Here is a 6,000-nt window from a genome sequence, read left to right as displayed (position 1 = left end):
ACCCTCAAAACAAATAGACTGTTTCTTGGCTTATAAAAAGAAAAAAATAGGAATTAAGTAATTTTGATGCACAGAAGGTATAAAACCTTTATTAGCAACTACACAAAAAGTAGATGATGGGAGATTTATTTAACTTTCCTAAATAAACTTACAGTTCATCTCTAATAACTTTCAGTCACTACTTTTGAAGGGCTCTAAAGATACAGAACAAAGTTGCCACACAGGTTTTTCTTTCTCTGCATTGTTGCAAAGAAAAAAACCCTGAGCTATTCCTGGCAGTTCTCATTTTTAGGTCATTCTTCATATACTGTTCGCCGTCATTGAAATTAATGAGAAAATAAAGGGAGTGACCTTTGGCTGAGCACACACAGTTTATGCATGAGCTAAACAGCAGGGTCCTTTTCCACTCTTCTTTTTCCCACATTCTCTTTCTCCCTGCTCTCCCCCCATCCAAATGCAATTTGTAAAGCCCTCAGAGCCTTCCATCCTGTGTGTTTCCACTGCGTTCCTTTAGATGAGTCTCAGGCCTGTAGTTCACATCTGTTCTCCCGTGCAGGAAGTTCGGCAGCATCCTTGATTTATGAACGTAATGCTCTGCTCTCTTGAACTTCAGAATTGTTTCCAGAACTCCCAAGCAGAATTTGTGCAGCTTGGGGAGAAGGTAGGCGTCAGCAGTACGAGCAGGAGCACTCTCAGAGTGCAAATGCAAGCCTGGAAGCTCAGAGTGATGCTGTTTAAAGCAAACTAACATTTACCAAAGACCTGAATGCTTTTGAAGATGTGATTCCCAATGGAATGTAAATTCCAGACTTGTTGGCTGCACCTTAGCGCTGAGCATCTGCTTTGCACCCGGATTTCTGAAGGAGGTGGGAAAACCCTTTGCAGCCAAGTAGGGCAGGAGGGGCCGAGGATGGTCTGCTGGGGCACCTGCAGCCAGGAGGGACATCCCGCCCCGTGGCATTTCCATGCTGTGGTCTGCGGTGGTTGTCTGAAAGCAGCGAGGGCCGGGCACTGCTGCTCAGCTGTGTTGGGAAGCACCGGAGGGCTGTTTTGTTACAACCCAAGGAGCCCCACTCCGTGGGCAGCAAGAGGGAGGTGAGGGCTCTGGGAAGAAATGCTGGGACCTCCCAGGTTAACCCTTGCACGAATGGGATCCGGTGTGTGTGTGTGTGTTAAGGCTACTGCCAGTGGTGGTGTGGGATGCCGATGCTGATAGTAAATCCAGATTATGTTGTTTACAGGAAATTTGCTGTGATTTCCTGTAGTTCCAAGCGTGCAGTTGTTCGAGCGTTTGGTGGTGATTGGATTCACTCCCTCGTCCCGGCGCTCTCCAGGAGCGCTGGGGGGCAGGAAGCGCCACTCTCCGGCACTGATTTACGCCGCGCTCCGCTCTGCTCAGCGCTCCAGCTCTTGGCAGCGGGTCCGGCGCTGCCCGCCGTGCCGAGCGCTCGTGCGGTGCCCCCCGCTCGGTGCGGGGAAGGCGGCGCGGCCGTTGCTGGGGGCGGCGGCCGTTACCGGGGCGGGCCCGGGGCGGTGCGTGTGTGCGGGGAGGGGCGCGAGGCGTATCCCGACCAGGGGCCGCGCCACCGCAGCGTCCCGCAGCCGCCCGCAGCCTGCTGCCCTCTTGTCCTGCTGCCCTCTTTTCCTCCCGTTCTCCGGCCCGGCCGCAGCGAGGTAAGGCGATGTCCGGCTCTCCGCGGGGCGGCGGGACCCGGGAGCGGCGCTGGGAAGGTCCGCCCGGAGTTTCTTGCCGCCGGCCGGGGAGGCGGGTGCTCCGGGGCCGCTTCGCCAGCCGCACGGGGACGCGGCGGGGCTGGGCTCAGGCCCCGCTTTGCTCGCGGCCATCCGCCCTCCCGCGGTCCCGGCTGGCGTCGGCCGTTCGGGGCCGTCAATGATTAACCGCGCCCGGGAGCGCTGGCTCCTGCCGGCCGCAGCCCTTGGCCCCGGCTGCCTTGATGCCGATGTAGCGCCGCGTTCTCTCCTGTAGCGCTGCTTTGCGCTTCCGCACGGGCTGGGGAGCGCCGCGGTGTGGGCTGGCACGGCGACGGAGGGACGGAGGTCGCTGCGCCCTCGCTGCTGTCCCTGCACACACGCTGAAGGGTTTTACTTGTCTGCGCCGCGAGCGCTGCCTTGAGGTGGTAGGGGCCGTGTTTATTCTTTAACATCCGGTGTCTCCCTTACCGTGCCCGCTCAATGCAGGCGTTGGGTGCGCGGCTCGCTGTGTGTTACCCTCTTGCACAGCGCGGCGCTGCCTTTGCTGAGCTGTAAGCGAGCGAGGTACGCCACTTCCCCACCCTCTGCCCCACCACCCTGCGGTGTGAATCACTGCCAGGCTGCCTTCCCTAGGAGAAATGAGAGGTGCCGCAGGAAATCCTTCTGTTTCATTCCAGGCCACGTTCCCTGGATCGGTTTGGTTGATTCTAGCTTGGAAAAGTGTAAAGCTTTTTGTATGTGTAGGGAACTGTGTTCTTTCTTGTGGGAATCCTTTTGTGGTAACTTTTTGACTTGAATTGTCTGTGTATGTTACAAAGCACCTTTTTTCCTTTTCTTCAAAATGCAATTATTCAACGAAACTGAACTAAAAACTTTATAAATAGAGTAGAAAAGAATGTTGAATGCCAAATGTCAAGGCTAACCAAGGGCAGATCTGTGCTGGCCGTCAGAGGAGCCCTGTGGGCAGTGACCTGTTGAATGCCGCTTGCTGGATGGAGCCTTCCAGCTGCCCTGAGCAGGGCGCTGCGCCCCGGCCACGATTGTTTCTATGGATGTGTTCAGAACATGTAAACATGGAATGGTTTCCAGGTTGGAACAGGTTGGGTTTTGTGAGGCTTCATCTCAGCCTGCTGGAGCTGAACGCTGCTGCAAGGGTGAGTGTTCTCCCACAGTTTGTGCTATGGGAGCTGAAGAAATTTGGCCTTGTAGGAGAGCAACAAGCTCTGTTAAATGTAAGGAGATGCCGATTGAGATAACAGTTATACTGTGTCAGGTGCTGCATAAACATCTAACAGGGCAAGGTCACTACTCTGGAAAATTTATTGCTTAGTAAAGTGTTGTGATTAAAATGAAGGAAATTAAATCCCCTTTGAAATGTTTTCAGGACTTCTAGCTGAAAGGTCTGCTTCCACAGCTGTGAGCACAGCAGCTGTTCCAAACTACATTTACCCACAGAAGGAAAGTATGGATGAGGGTCTTTGTGATGTCCGACATTTAGTAATGAGACTAAGCATTCTGTGCAATGCCTCTGAGTACTGTCTGTGTTGGAGAAGGTTTGGTTCTCAATCTAGATCAGTTGTTCTTTCCTGGTCTTCCTCAAGGAAATGCTAATAAGACTGTGGCAAATCACCAACTTACTGTTTTCTGAGCTTTAAGGAAATTTGTGGCCAGAAGCAAATCTTGTGGTTTCTGTCAGTTTGTAAGAGAGAATGCAAGATTACAAAACCTTGAACTGCATTTCATGTGATTTTGAGCTTTCTTGTAGAAACGGTGGAATTAGCAAAGCTGTGACTGTCAGAAGTTGCAGATATTAATTCCCCAGCATCATTGTATTTGTGTTCTATTTTGCCTGTGCATTATTTCTGTTGTCATTCTGGGCCCTGTATTTAGCTGTGTTTTCAGGGCCCAGGCCTTAGAGGTCTTTGGACACTGTTAAACAACGTTAGTGATCCAGAATAGAAAGAAATGCTCAGGCATTGCCTAAAAACAATCTGAAGTGGTGCTCTATGCATCCAAAGGGAACACCGAACTCCACTTCTCACTGTGAACTGGAGGGTTTCAAAAGTAAAGTGCATAACAATTTGGAGAAGGCGGTGAGGCTTTGCACAGAGATCAAGGGAAGAAAAACAACTAGTTGTTGTTTGTAATTACTTGTGGAGTACATTTAGGATTTGTTGTCTGTGCTGCTCTGGAGAAACATGCTTTCCTACAGCTATTTGTCTCCTCCATCCTCCCCAGTTTTGTGCTCTGTCCCCATCCTTGTGCTTCTCCACCCTCCCGCCCTTTCTGCCTTTCTCAGGTGCTTCACCAGTTTTCTCTTTAAGCTTTTGCCTTTCTGTACAAAAGATGTGAAATGGTGAACTTAAGTAGTAAAGTGGCTTTGTTTTAGTCTGGACTTCTGGTAGGAAGGTCTGCCGCCTTCCTCCTGCTAATAAGTATTTGGAAGAGTTCTTATATCAAAGAACTGGACTCTGAACTTCACTGACATTAGCAGGGAGCTGTGGAGTTCTCACCTGTTTCTGAGCACCTTGAGCTTCAGGAAGGCAGTTCAGGATTGTTCTGTCTCTACGTTTGCTGACTCGGGGGTGGTAAATGATGATGTGCTTCGCTTGCAGGTATATTTGGTATGCCAGGACTTCTGTTTGCAGTGTACAGATACTTCACAGTTGGACTAGATGATCTTGGAAGGTTTCTTCCAAGTAAGCTATTCTATTTGGCATGTTTGTGTATGGTTCTCACAGCCAGCCTTTGGCCCTTATGGTGCTGTGTGTTACTGCAGCAAAGCTCAGCTCCTCACTTGGTGTGAATTGATAGGGTGGTAGGGAAAGCTGCATCCAGCTCACACCTGGATTCTTCACCAGCAGTGTACACAAAACATATTGCTTAATTTCAGGAGGGGTTGTGAGAGAGCAAGGAATGTGAGGTCTGGGGTGCTGTGTAGTGAAAACCTGCATTTCTGACCATTCCGTTTCACAGTATGTGGGTGGAACAGATGGGTGAAGAGGGCAGGTCTCACAGCTGGGACTTTTGGTTCTGAGTGGAAGTGTAATTCCCCTTGTTCTGCATATATGGATTAGAAGAAATCTGTTTTCGCTTATGAGCCTCTACTGTCTTTCCTGCTGAAAGTTTGTATGGAACTTGTGTTGAAGCTCTGTATTGAAATCATCTGTGCGAGTTCCGTCTGGGGTGTGTGTGCATTCACATGTAAGGGCTCAGAACTGAAGTGTGATTAGGGTGGAAGGAGAAGTGAATGTTTCCCTACACATGAGAAGTCATCAGATGCGACTGACCCATTTTTGTGATGGACTTCACAAATAGATTTCAGAATTAGTTAAGAGTCAAATGCCAGTTTCTCTGTTAGAAGAAGTCTATTTTAATGAGGTCGCCACCATAGGAAATTTGCTTTATTACTAAGTGATTATTAAACAGCAGTCACGCTGCTTTGTTATTATCCTGGAGCAATTATGCTTTTCTTTGACTTTGTACTTAAAATGCTTCCAACAGTTTTTCCATTTAGATGAGGCAAATAGTGCTGCAGACCCTAAATAGGGTTTTGGAATGAAGTCAGAGTTCTGCGTGTATTTTCAACTCATCTTGTAAAACAACTAATATAGAATGCCTATCCGTCCTTTGGGAATACAGAGAGATTAATCTAAAAATACACTTGGTAAACTCACACTAGGAAGGGGTTGTAACATAACATTCTAACAGCTTATTCTTTTCTTGGTTTGCACTTAACTGAAGCTATACAGTTTCTCCCAAAGGCGTGAGTTACAAATGAATCTGCAATACTTTGTGACTTCTAGTCCTTTTCCTTCAGATAAAAGGCCCTTTCAACGTTTTGTGGAATGGTTTCTGATTTTCACGTGGTCATTCAAGGAAAGGATAGTGATTGGCCTTCATAATAGGCCTTTCAGCACCCTCTCTAGTGGCTTTCTGACTGAAAAGGTGTCTATGGCTGGGTACTGTATCCAGCCTTTAAATTACTGGTGGATCTAATTGTTGGAGTACTGAGAAGGTGAGAGCTGAAAGGGCAAGAAGAAAAAAGCTTCACCCATGTGTGAATACAAGCATATACCAGCTCAGAGCTGGAGACAGATTTTGGTCTGTGTAAACTGGTGGAGCTTTGTTTATTTTGATGTTCATTGGCTGATGGCCTGTTTGGTTTTGTTCTGTTGTTGTGGGTTTTTAAAATTATTATTATTTTATTAAGTGGTAGGTAACTTAAACCTGACGTTTCCATGAGCTGTGTTCCTGTAAGCGGGCTGGCATGGTGGCAGGCAGTGT

At 48.6% G+C, this 6,000-nt stretch overlaps 1 protein-coding gene across 4 annotated transcripts in view; it reads left to right on the top strand.

Moving 5' to 3' along the window:
- The first annotated feature begins 673 nt into the window (after window positions 1-673).
- The window catches only part of SPATS2L (spermatogenesis associated serine rich 2 like), a 67,958-nt gene continuing 62,631 nt past the window's right edge, over window positions 674-6,000 (top strand). For 2 of the 4 annotated variants that reach the window (XM_085552716.1, XM_015868172.2), the window contains exon 1: window positions 1,558-1,674. The gene's annotated coding sequence lies outside the window, so the exon portion shown is untranslated. Of the gene's footprint in view, window positions 1,096-1,557; window positions 1,675-2,807; window positions 2,868-6,000 lie in introns of those variants that run through there. The other 2 variants (XM_085552715.1, XM_032445712.2) reach the window with 2 other exon arrangements.

Source organism: Coturnix japonica, chromosome 7 (assembly GCF_054131305.1).
Source record: "Coturnix japonica strain WE chromosome 7, WE-NBRP24, whole genome shotgun sequence".
NCBI classification, from domain to species: Eukaryota; Metazoa; Chordata; class Aves; order Galliformes; family Phasianidae; genus Coturnix; species Coturnix japonica.
The sequence above is the reverse complement of the archived record's forward strand: the minus strand, read 5'-3'. Positions and strand labels throughout refer to the sequence as shown.